Here is a 13,297-nt window from a genome sequence, read left to right on the forward strand (position 1 = left end):
CCCCAGCATAACTCGTTTAATTTTGAACAAAACTGTCTCCTTTTCCTGTACGTTAGATTAGTTCTGATGGACTGGACCGTGTCGGTTATTTTAAAGCAAAGCAGGGATCTGACGTGCGGACAGAGGCTGGAGGATGCAGGCCCTGAAGCCGAGCAGAGCTAAGGATGCAGCAGCCACAGCTGTAGGGGTGGCAGCAGCCAGGGCGGGGCCCTGTGGGAGCTGAGTCCATCTTCCTAATTTTTTCTAATATCCGAGGCCAGCTGTGTAACAAAAGCAGTACCATTTAAGCAGCTGTTTTAAATCCTTTTTTTAAAGGAATAAAATGTAGCAAAGCTGGTAAAATTGTTTAACATCTCCTTACCTTGGTCAGTATTAGACAAAAGGGGAAATCTGCTCCATGCAGGCTATGCTGTCTGTCAGTGATTCCCCTGCCTGACTCTGGGGGTGATTTCTCTACTATACTCAAAGAATAGTCCTGAGTTTTCCCATTATACAGATCATTAGTTGAAAGGAAGACATATGCTATGAAAGAAAAAGGACAAGGACTGGGGGAACTTTCCCCCTCCCCTAGAATACAACAACAGGCCGCTTAAAGCGGGGCAGGTGGGGGAATTAGGAAGCACACAGCTTAGGGAACTATCTCTCTCTCCTTTACTGCAGTCTGCTTAGGTGGCATGTGGCCTCCAGAGGAAAGCCCAGGTCCCTCCGAGTCTCCACAGGGAACTGACCCTAAGCAGAGAGTCAAGTGACCAAACAATCAAACACTCAGGAAGTGGGGAGGGAGAAGGCCAATTTCCACTAGTCCAACTGAGAGAATAGGTTTTGGATTTCTCTGGGAGACCGGGCAGAGCCAAAAGGATCCTTAACCTCAACAAGAAAACATATGTCTCAAGACAGGGTGGGTCTTGTACCAGAGACAGTCACTACAGGGAACTGGCTGTGTTGGCAGAGGTTTCATGTTCCAGACAGCCTGAACCATCACTGGGCACCGGACTCCAAAAGAGGGCCAATTGATTTCACAGAGGGTCTGGAATTTCCCTGTGTGGAAAAGAGACATCATATTCATCCTCATCAGAAAAACACTGCTCTGGGTCAAGGCAGGTCCCGCTCAACATTACCCTCAACATCATGTCACCATAGCAACAGCAGCAGCCACCAGCTGCAGCCCCAGTTATGCCAGAGGGAGGCACAGTGCCCTGCTGCCTGTGAGTCTAGAGGAAGGAGTCTCAGAGGCAGCAGTGGGTGGCTGCAGTCCCAGGATGGCTCACCCATGTTTCATTCTAGGTTTGTTTCTGCACTCAACTGCGGAACTAACAAAAACAGAAAGGCACTCAGTAAAGACAACCAGCACATATTCATACACCTGAACAGACGAGTCAATGATCTCTCACATAGATCCCCAACACTGGATCAGAGGACAAGACTGACCTCTCCTAAACAAAAGATACCTTAAACAGACTTACCTCCAGAGGTGACAGACCAGAGAACTTTCTAGTTTGTTCCCTTTGGGGGTGGAGGTGTTGGACTACTCCCAAGCAGGAGGCAATAAGGAATTCCTGGGGCCCTGGAACTAACTTTCCAGGTTGCACATCCCCTAGGAGCCCCTTGACCACTGAACGCTTCCTCACCAAAGACTCCAAAACTCCCACTGTCTTGAGGTCCAGCCTCTAGGAATGTCAGTGGAACCTCCAGAAATTTTGTAGGGTATCCAACAGAGGAGACTACTTGGGATACGGGTTTAAGCCAGTAGAAAGTCCTCATTAGCTGGCTGGAAACTATAATGGGATTCTAATGTAGCCTCAAGCCTCTCTCAGGGTGAACTTTAAGTATTTTTGCTCAGATGGAAGGGTATCCTGGGACTCAGAAACCCAGGAGCCATGCAGCTCTGAAGGGAAAAGGTATCCCAATGGAAGGGCATTCTGAGACATGAAAGCCCAGGAACTACACAGCTCTAAGAGGAAGCCTCCTCAGCGGAGACATTGCAGCTCCCCGGGGAAGGAATCCCCAGCTGAGCTGAGGAACTCAGGTGCCTCAGCCTTGCTCCATTTCTCTGCTTTTTCTCTTCTTCTCTTCATTGCCTCTTCTCTTTCTGGCCTCTTTTGACAAGAGAGTCACACCAGGCAGCAAAAATCACAAAAGAGATTTGTTGGAGGGTTCAAGATGTGGAGGGACGAATCCATGGATGGCTGCCTCTGCTCTCTGAAGCAGACAGCAGGGAATTGGACAAAGGGCAGAGCTTATATAGGATTTCTTAAGGGGGTGGAGTTTTTCAGGGCAGAGATTTCCAGATTGAGGATTGGTGGAATTTCAAGTCCTGAGCTTGAAGAGTTCCGGGATTGATGAGTTTTTCCATTCAGGGATTAGTATGGGGGTTGTGGGAAGCTCTGAGACTGGTAGGTTTTCCCTGCTCAAGGATTAGTGGTTTTTTCACCCCCTTTTCCCTGCATTGGGCTCATGGGTTAGGATAGGAAGTCCTTGCTGGTCACAAGCTTTGGCTGAGGCGCCATCTCTATAGACTGCTCACAGAGGCTGGAGAGGAGGAGATGCCACTGTGGACAACTCCTGTGGGACAACTGTGCAGTGTATTTCACCAAGGCTACAGCTGAGACAGGAAAAAAGTTATGGACAGCTCCTCATGACAGCAGGAAAGATGTTGCCACCGTGGACAGCTCCTGAGGAGCCGCTCGCTCTGAGGAGGTTAAGGAGATGCTCCGGCCACCTTGGACAGCTCCTATGACAGCTGCGGGCTGAGGTGATGTCAAGTGGGGCCATTTTTGACAGATCCTACTAGGAAGTCTCACTGAGGCCCTAGGGCTGAGGTGGAAATGAGAAGCCAGCACCACCTGACTGATTTTGCACGCCAGTTGGGTACTACAGAACTTTTAAGCACAAAAACATATTCTGGGTTGGCGTACTTCAATTAACAAGAATATTAGGAACAATTAGCCAGATGTGGAATCATAGAAGCAAAAAAGCAGGGTTAGTACATTTATACTACGGAGTAGGTCTTTGTTTTTATTTTGGCAAGTGGTGCTGAGTTTTATGGTCTAAGTGGTTCTTTTTTCATGGTGTCAGTTGTGCTAAGGTCTGGAAGCCTGTTTCAAGACCAGTAACGTGAAATACAATGAAATCCTATCTCATGTTAGAGATATAAAAGGAAACCCTAGCTCATGCTGGAGATAAAACTCAGTTGTAGAATGCTTGTCTAGCATGAACAAAATTAGACCTGGAACACCATAAAAATAATATTATTTTATTTAAACAAATATGTGCAATATGTAAAACAAATACAGTCAACAAAACTCTTTACAGCTCCTCAATTAAATCCTGAAGAACATTGTAGTGTAGTGTTAATAACAGAACAGATGAACATTTGAAAACTCTCATTTTTGTTCTCTCTCTCTCTTTTTTTTTTTTTTTTGGTTTGTCTAGTTTTATTTAAACTACCTTCTCTATATCTTATAATACCAGACAGGACAAACTTCCCCATTACTATAAAAGAATGTTGTTGAAATGAGGGAAACAACAGACAGTGACTTTAAAGTTCAAAGAACAAGAATGAGCTCAGGGCAGTTTGTTTGTAATAACAGTCTTCTGTAGAAATGACCTGTGGGAAGACTCGAAGAGCAAAGTAATTAATGAACTTTACATGAATGCAAGGAAATGTTCAAAGGGTTCTAAAAGTTAAAAATGTGCAGTTATTAATCAAACAACATATATGGATTACATGTTTTAGTATTTGCTCCATTGTATGAAACCATAGCTTTTTGGCCAAGGACGGATTATCCAGATAACCAATTAAGCAATTTAAATTTTTTGATACTTAAATTCTGGATAGCATTGCCCTCAAAAACCTTAATTTTCATTTTAAATGGTGGCCTTGGAGAATTAATTAGACTCTATGCACTGTTTGTGAAGAAAATATAGTAAATATTATATAGGTTGACCACTGCACTCTTTTCATGCTGTCTGTGACTGGAAAATACATTTTACACTTCCTACTATTAGAATGGAAAGACAAAAAATAATGTAAGAAAAGAAAGCTAAAATTTTTTTATGTTGAGAAAAATTTTATACCCAAGTTGTAAACACTCTGTGAACTAACAATGGTTATGATTTACTCAAAGCTCTAGCATTCAGCTTCTTTCTCATTTTAGTGCAACAGGTCATGGAGGTTAAAATTAAGAGTGCTCCAATTTTCATATCACTAAGTGAATGTAAGATTAAAAATCTTTAGATCTGTCGAGTGGATTTCTTTCAGAATAAAGTATTTGCATAAAAATGGTGCTAGTCTGACAGAAAAGGAAGTCCTCTGCTCTCAGCACCATGATATCTTCTTTTCTAAACATTCCAAATCAGGCACTACCTCCTGCCTTATTAGAATTGTTTCATCAAAGGTGACCAACATTTAGCTTCAGTATATTCCAGCATTTCAACTGTCCCCATTTCCCGGCCTGTGGAATGTTTCTGTCCTGTTTTTCAAGTCTTGGCAGTCAGATCCTCACCAAGAATAAATAGGTGGTGTGTGTTTTAGTAACTTGACAACAGCTTTTGTAACTGAGAATGTGGGAATTTAAGCAAATTCCTATTGCACAGCGGGAACTAGGCTGAAGGGTGGAAATTGCTAAAAGAGTTTTAACTATTTCAGTGTTGTCTGGTCTTCTAAACACTGTGACAGCAAAAGCTATGTTCTAGGTTTAAATTTGGGTGCATAAGATGTCTATATAATAGACCTCCTCTAACCTCTTAGGTCCCATTTGCCCAAGGACAGATAACTTTGTGGAATGCTGGCCTGTTGTCCATGTGATAATAAGCCATGTATTTTTACTTCTGTAAACAAGTGTGGTTGCCCTAGATGAACAGGAAGTATTTCAGGGTGTATGCTTGCCCCTGTTTGGACTAAGGTGGGAAGTACGTAGCTTTGTGGGTCTTGCCTTTTTTAGCTTCTGTTTCATGTAATTCAGGGTCATATTCTGGGAATTACAGGTATGGACCTGACCAGTGTCCATGATCCTGGCCAGTATTGAATAAAGCTTGCTTCAAATTTGGCTCAAAAACTATGGTAGTGGCTTTATTCTCACCCAATGGGATTAACAAAACCTGTAACATTACAACTCTACCCCATTTTCAGAAATTAAATGAGAATTTATTCTGGAGATTCAGATGTTACAATGAATTCTGAGGTCTCTAATAATGTGCCTTCCCGGAACAATACAGTGAATGGTGTTTTCCAGTGAATGAATGGGTCATCTGTGACAAAGAAAAAAAGAGGATCTCTCTGAGCAAGAGCGTTTACTTCCTTCCCGCAAAGTGATGTTCAGTTTTACAGTGCTCCACAGTGCCTTAGAACACCAAAGTGAGAAAGGAAGGACGTGAGACTCCATCCGTTCTTCCATTTGGTTCCTGGTCTCCATTCCAAATTGTCCGACATGGAGAAAATCACTCAGAATTTTGAGGGCCTGATAGATACTGGTATTCTACCCTCAAAGACCTCTTGGCTAGGAGTCAGGTTCCAAAGACATCTGGAATAAGTTTCACTCAGTACCTGTGACTCCTCCTAGTACTTCTGCACCCTTCCCTAAGCCTCTCCAACCCCAGGACTGGGCCTTCCTTCCCCTAGCTTTGGATTCCTATATAACTCAATTATTTGGCTAAACACTTACTTAGTTTCCATGCACTCCCTTGGCCATTTGGCTCCTCATTTGGTTCCTGATCCCCTCTCTTGCCCCTCTTCCCTCTTTCTCACACACTCCCCATCCCCTTCTCTCATGACCAGGTTCAGTCTGGACCCTTCCAGATGCCTCTGTCTATCCTCTTCCTCATATCTACAATAAAACTCTTCTCCTCAACCATATTTAGAAGTGATCATATCCTCACACAATTCTTACAATAGAAATCATTTAATTGGGGCTGGTTTACAGTTTCAGAGGTTTAGTCCATTATTTTCACTGTGGAAACATGGCAGCATACAGGCAAACATGGTTGCTTCTGGAGAAGGAGCTGAGAGTTCTACATCTTGATCTGCAGGCAGCAGAAGGAGACTGCCCCAGTAGGCCTAGGTTGAGTATATAAGACCTCAAAACCCACTTCCTAGTGACACACTTCAAAAAGGCCATACCTCCTAATAGTACCATTTCCTGTAGGTCAAGCATTCAAACTCATGAGTTCATGAGTCAGGGAGGGGGACATGCCTATTCAAACCACCACAACTAGGTACTTCAGTGGCAGCATGCTGGACCCAGAGTGCCCAGAATGCCCAGAGAGCCCACACGTTGGCTCTGTGGGATGGAACTCAGGTGTAGATATGGCAGGTCTGAGACCCAAGCCAACCCTAGTGGAGGAAGAGTCACAGAGAATCCCAACATCCTACACTGCCTGGTCTGGTTTGAGAAGTCTGGCTTCTGTGACACCATTAATATTGGATCTTTATTTGGACTCCTCTCAGCAAGTTATTCTATAATTGCCCTGTGTCATAAAGATCCACATTCAGAACGGCAGGAGTGGCCCTTTCACATGTCCCAATCATTTGCAGATGATCTAGATCTCGGGGTGGACCATCTCAGGATCTGGACCTGGGTGATAGCAGACCTGGTCAATCTATTGGGTCTCCCTTATCCACACCACTAGGGCTCTCTAGCATTGCTCTGGCTAGAGTGCCCAATGCTACCATCAGCAGGAGGTAGGGTAAGCTCTCCTACTCTCATGCCATCAGAGCTGGCTTATTTGCACCCATGCCTCCAGAGCCAGCTCCACTGGGCTAAAAGTCACGGTGGAGGTCCATTCTCCCAAGTGCTGTGAGGGGCTGTGTCAGCTCTCCTCATGCTTGGCTCATCCATGCCTTTGCCATTAGGGCCAGCTCCACTGTGTCGCCCAGGTAAGGTGTAGACCTGGCTCTACTAAGCACTATAGCCAGTGAAGGGTGGGGCTATCTCTCCCGATCTCATGCCCCTAGGGCTAGCTCTCACAGGGGGGTGAGGAGTGAAGAGGAAGAGAGCATCACCCTCAAACCCACAAACCCATATATCTTCATGACAGGAGATCCTGGCCCAGCTCTTCATCTTGCTCTCAGTACTGGTCTCTGCATGTTGCATTCTTGGACTTTCTGCATTATAATTCATCTGATTTTTTCCCCAAGAAAATTATGTCTGAGTCTTTTTAGGAAAGTCCTAAACTTACTAGCCCTTCTGCTTTTAGGGAAATAGCTTCATGTGGCCCTATTTGGAAATCTTCCTTATGCCCTGGAGATCGCAATGAGGACGGACAAGCACAAAGATGCTAGGAATTTCTATAAACTCAGCTAGTCTAACTGGAACAGGGTGATTTTAGAGATAGTTGGTAAACTCTGATTAGCCAGGAGGGCTTCTGAGACTCCCAGTGTTTTGCAATGTGTGAATGACATGAGATCATAACTGCTCCAAGTTATGACTGGGGAGAAGATTGTTATTGTATATGAGGAAGAATACATCCAGAGACACCTGGAGTCCAAAGCAGGAAGAGAAAGTAGTTCATTGAAAATGCCCAGCAAATTCAGCTGGGCCATGAGAGAAGAGAGATGGGAAAAGAGTCGATGGAAGAGAAGGAAGAAGAGAAAGAATGCAGAGATCAGCAGAAGCTTAGAAGGTAAGAAAACTAACCAGGGCCTCAGAAATCCCTTTGACCAATTGCTGTCTAATGCTTTGGAGGAGTCTGACAACTCCACCATAAAGGGAAACAAATTGTCACATTTCCTGGTTTGTCACCTTCAGAGGTAAGTCTGGTTAAGATGTGTTGTGGTAAAATTAAAACATGCTTTCTTTTAACCTACACTAGATCCAGCACCGTAGTGCCCCATGACATCTGTTTGATATTTTCAACTCAGTCAGCAAAGCATCTCACCCACTTTGCTCCATCCCATATCACACTGCAGATGGCTACTCTCTGAGCCTGGCAACAATCTCTTTACCCATCTAGTTCCTAAGGCAGGTTGCCACCATGCCAGACATACACATCCCAATTCCGTGGCGGCCCAGTGTCTCCAGCCACCACCCACTCTCTTGTATTCAATTAAGTCACCACATGAAAGAACACAATACAATAACTTCTGGTCCAATTGATAAGATATATTGCCCACTTAAATAAGATATAATTTGCTCATCTAGACATACAAAGCCCTGTACATATCCATCCCTTAAGAATAATCATAACAACCTATAGACGTGCAGAGAGGAATCTTAACATCCGCTGCCATGTTCTCTGGGCTGCTCTCCTCCTTTGCTTCTATCTCCTCTCCATCTCTAAAACTTTTCTCCTGCCCATCCTTCCTTCTCACCTAATGACAGGCCTCATTCTATCCTATACCTTCCCTCACCTGCATAATGACATCATCTTACAAAGATGCCGTGTTAATTTGCATGCGCTTGGCACATGGAAAGTGGCACTATGATATGTGGTCTTATGGGAAGAGGTGTGGCCATTTCAGAGGAAGTGTGTCTGTCAGTTTGGAGGTGGGACTTTGAGGTCTCATATATATGCTCAAGTCTTGCCGTGTGACAAAGTCTTCTCCTGGATACATTTGGATCAAGATGTAGAACTCTTGGCTTCTCCAGCACCAAGTCTGCCTGCATGATGCCGTGGTTCTCACCATGATAACGGACTGAACTTCTGAAGCTGTGAGCCAGCCCCAATTACATGCTTTCCTTTAGAAGAGTTGCCTTGATCATGTTGTACCCTCACAACAATGGAAAACCTAACTAAGACAGGAGCCTTCTGTTTAGGACACAAAAGAGAGGCTGTACGTGGCCACCGATCCAATGTATAGGTTCATGTGAGACTTCACCAACCCCAGTTCCCCACCAGATTTTTCTTTCAAGAACACAATTATATGATAGACACCCCTAGTTGTCTTCACTGTGTGTCTGTTTGTCCTTCTTTGTGTTTCTGTCAGTTTTGAATCTCTATATTGAATGCTGGCTTTATCTAGTATGAGACAACCCCCATGCACCCCTCACCTCAGCTTAACAACTATGGCTTCTTGCTGGGGACCCAAAATCTTTTGGCTCTACAAGGTCACCCAAAAAAAATTCTCTGACTGTCCTATGCATGTCTCTTTACTACCATTCAAGATCTCAATAGGTTCCAGTTTCTATGTGGAGGTGGGAAGGGGATGGGCCTCTCATCCAAGGCCCACTACCATCTCAGAGAAATGCATGAGACAGAGAGAAATAGTTCCCCAAGATAGTGAGCATTCTCTCTCTCCGCTCCCCTACCTGATCTAAGTAACCTCAGGAAGGGAAAGGAGGAAATCCTACCACATCCTCTTTCATTGATTTATGTCTTCTTTTCAACCCTGTTTCATATAGCTGGAAAACTGGAAACCTACCACTGTCAGAAAAAAGTACAAAAAGCATTCCACAGATATAGGTGCTTCTCCCAGGGTGGGGTAGGGTGTTTCCTGGATTCTTTCCCTCTACCTGCCTACTGAGAGTATCTCTTGTGGTTCCTATTATAAATTGAACTCTATCTAAACCATGAGCTAGGGATGATGGGATGTTGTATGAGTGCTCAGATTACAGATGAGCACCATTAATTATATATGTATATATATACACATATTACATATATATACATGTATATATACATAATTATATATACATAATTATATATGTGTATGTATATACACATATATAAATGATCATATGTACATTTTACATATACATGTACAAACATATTAGATTATCAGGCTTAACCAAAAATGCTTTTACACACTGAGGCATCTTGCAGATCAAAACTGCATTCTTACTTTGTTTTGTTCTTTTGAGACAGAGTTTCACTATGTAGCTATGAGTGTTCTGACTCATCTATGACTTTGTAGGTATCTACTATGTATATGTGTACTATCTACGTTTTTGACTATGCAGATTAGGCTGGCCTTGAACACACAGCAATCTGACACTTCATTCTCCTGCAAGCTGGGCTTAAAGGAGTGTGCCACCCTGCCTGGCAAGGCTGAGGCTTGTTGGTTTGGTTTTTTTATACAGTGTTTCTCTGTGTTAGTTACCTTGGCTATCTGAGAACTCAATCTATTGACCAAGCTTGTCTCAAACTCAGAGATCTGCCTGCCTCAGCCTACCAAATGCTGGGATAAAAGCATGCACCACCATCCGCAGCTAAAACTGAATTCTTTCTTTCTTTTTTTTTTTTTTAATATATATATGTGAGTACTCTGTCACTATTTTCAGACACACCAGAAGAGGGCATCAGATCCCTATTACAGATGGCTGCGAGCCACCATGTGGTTGTTGGGAATTCAACTCAGGACCTCTGGAAGAGCAGTCAGTGTTCTTAACCACTGAGCCATCTCTCCAGCCCTAAAACTGAATTCTTAACTACTACACTTTACAATAACTTTGATTAAAAAAAAGAATTAATGATTAGGTATAGGGAAGGATACACACACACACACACACACACACACACACACACACATATATCAAATGCTATCAGTTTCAAAGCAGAATAGTGAAGATAATACTTTAATTAAATTATAATATGACCCCTAATAATAGAAGTTGAAATGGCAAGAGGACAAAGTTGCACACCACACATAAAATGATGTGTCTAGAAAAATTTAGTCACTGTCCTGGTTAGTTTTTTGTCAACTTGACACAAACTAGGGTCATTTGGAAAGAGGGCACCTGTTTGCAATGTTTGCCATGCTTGGGCCTACTAGATCTCATCCAAAGCACAAGATCAGGGGGTACAAAGTCATTATTGTCTATACAGCCTGTTCAAAGCCAACCTGGGCTACATGAAACTTTGTTTAAAACAAAACAAAACAAACAGCAACAAAAAAAAACCTGACAGAGAACGTAAACTAAAAGACAGTATTGGCTTATTTCCTGAAACTTCTGTAAGTTTTAATGTGTCCCCCAAGGACTGAAATAAACAAATTACAAATAAGAAGGAAAGGAAATGATATGACTGTTCCAAGGTGGAGGAGAGAATTTATTGTAGATAAAAGGGAGAGCACAGTCAAAGGCAGACACGTCACGGGGAGTCCAGAGTGGTCCCGGTCCTGAGTCATATGAAGAGAGGGAGAATGGGAGGGGAGCGAGTACAAGGGAATTGGGTGCAGCAGGCAGGAAGCCAGTGGTAGAAAAGAGGTGGGGGTGGGGAAAAATGCCTGGACTTCATAGTTAAGAGCCTGTGGGGGAAGGGCAGCCCAGCCCCTCAGCTTGAGAGTTCAGGATGGAGGGTGGAGTATATCAGCCAAATCGTGTAACAGGTAGGGGCTAAGGGAGGCTGAGAACCTGGTAAATAGGCACCTTGGCCATTTGTCTGAGGTTTGAGACTTAACACCTACCTACATGCTTTTGGTGGTCTGTCTTTCTCTTCTCTTCTCTTCTCTTCTCTTCTCTTCTCTTCTCTTCTCTTCTCTTCTCTATCTAGGCTTTTAAAAGGCCTTTGTAAATCACTCTGTTCCAACATAGGTGTCCTTAACTAAAATTTGCTTAACTGGGCATGTTGTTCCCACTCAAACCACATTCTAAATACTTATGTTCACACCTGTAGATCAGTGCTGCTCTCAGCACTGGCCCATTATGCAGTGGACAGAGGTTACCACAGAGACATAATTAAATGGCCGAAGTTCAGAGAAGGTGTTGTTGAATACTCAGCCTTAAATACGACATCTACGACATCTACAGTTCCCCTTCCTGAATGAGAAAATGAAAGGAGGACATGACACTCCTCACTATGGTCCAGGGAAGGTTCATTGTAGCTGTGAGGGAGAGCATAAGTAGAGGCATCTGGGAAAATCCAGAGTGAACATGGCTGGCAGGCTGAATGGAGTATGTGGGAGAGGAGAGAGAAGAGCCAGAAGCCAAGAGGCCAGGAGATTGGGAACCAAGAGACCACAGTAGCCAAAACCTGGCTGAGTTACAAAGAGATCAGAGGCTAGGGGGAGGGACTCTCAGTCCAATCTCTGGGCTGGAGAGTTAAGGACAGGAGTCAGGGCACACCAGCCAGGATGATCCCAAAACTGAGGCTGAGATTCTCACCTAGTCTAGGCTTGCCGGAAACAATGTAGCTGTACTGGCTGGTTTTGTGTGTCAACTTGACACAAGCTGAAGTTATCACAGAGAAAGGAGCCTCCCTTGAGGAAATGCCTCCATGAGATCCACCTGTAAGGCATTTTCTCAATTAGTGATCAAGGGGTGGGGGAGGACCCAGCCCCTTGTAGAACCCTGGCTGATAGTCTTGGGTTCTATGAAAGAGCAAGCTGAGCAAACCAGGGGAAGCAAGCCCGTAAATAGCGTCCCTCTATGGCCTCTGCATCAACTCCTGCTTCCTGACCTGCTTGAGTTCCAGTCCCGACTTTCTTTGGTGATGAACAGCAATGTGGAAAGTATAAGCTGAATAAACCCTTTCCTCCCCAACTTGCTTTTTGGTCATGATGTTTTATGCAGGAACAGAAACACTGACTAAGACAGTAGCTGAGGGTGTGAATACTCTTACCTTGCAGGTGTATATAGTGCTGAGTATCACCCAGAGCTTCTGGGGCACTTTACCGATTGTGCTTTACCCCTTCCCCCTCATCCCATAGACAGGGTCTCAGCAGGAAGCAAGGACTGGCCGGAAACTCATAATGTTCCAGTCTCAGCCACCAAAGTACAGTACTAAATGCAATGTTACAATGATAACAGAAACATTTAAGTATTATTTCATTTTATAAAATCAAATTATTGCATTTCTGCAGCATATCAATTTGCTGAGCGTAAGTGTAGCTAGATTATGTTCATATGCTCATGTTTTTAGATATACAAGTAGCAGGCTCTAACATAAAAAAGATTGCTACTCTAAAAAGGCTACACTTGTCACACTAAAATTCGCTAACTCGTTAGACTTAACACCAACAAGAACTTCACTAAGAGTACTTAGATCTTAAAGCCAAAATGCCTTTCATTTATTTCTTCTTTCAATCCTAGGAAAAGAGCAGTTATATAATGCCATGCTTTCTTTCAACGCCGGTGTGCTATTTTGGAAGGCCTTCAAGGTGGATTAACAAGATCCCTAAATGGACCCAAAAGAAAACCGCACTAAACCAGAAAACCATACTGAGGATGCTCTAGAAATTAACTAGCAGGAAACCTCCTCAGAGCCTCTCACCACCACGAGCCTCTGTCCGTGTTTACTCAACTTCCGGGGACCCGCCTCAACACGCCCATTGGCAGTCTGGTGTTTGCTTGCTTCCTCCGCTACTAGGGCGGGCCGGAACTTTTGTCGGCCGGAACCGGTGTATGCTGCTCAGTGTTGTCGG

The 13,297-nt window shown here is 43.8% G+C and overlaps 1 protein-coding gene across 4 annotated transcripts in view; it reads right to left on the reverse strand.

The window, feature by feature from the left end:
- Prdm13 (PR/SET domain 13) overlaps positions 1-13,170 on the reverse strand; it is a 46,002-nt gene extending 32,832 nt beyond the window's left edge. The window contains exons 1-2 of one of the 4 annotated variants that reach the window (XM_087551205.1): positions 12,039-13,170; positions 11,342-11,428 (exon numbers count right to left, since the gene is read on the reverse strand). The gene's annotated coding sequence lies outside the window, so the exon portion shown is untranslated. Of the gene's footprint in view, positions 1-11,341; positions 11,568-12,038 lie in introns of those variants that run through there. The other 3 variants (XM_087551203.1, XM_087551204.1, XM_087551206.1) reach the window with 3 other exon arrangements.
- Positions 13,171-13,297: the final 127 nt, after the last annotated feature.

Source organism: Rattus norvegicus, chromosome 5 (assembly GCF_021556685.1).
Source record: "Rattus norvegicus strain SHRSP/BbbUtx chromosome 5, alternate assembly SHRSP_T2T, whole genome shotgun sequence".
In the NCBI taxonomy this organism is placed as follows: domain Eukaryota; kingdom Metazoa; phylum Chordata; class Mammalia; order Rodentia; family Muridae; genus Rattus; species Rattus norvegicus.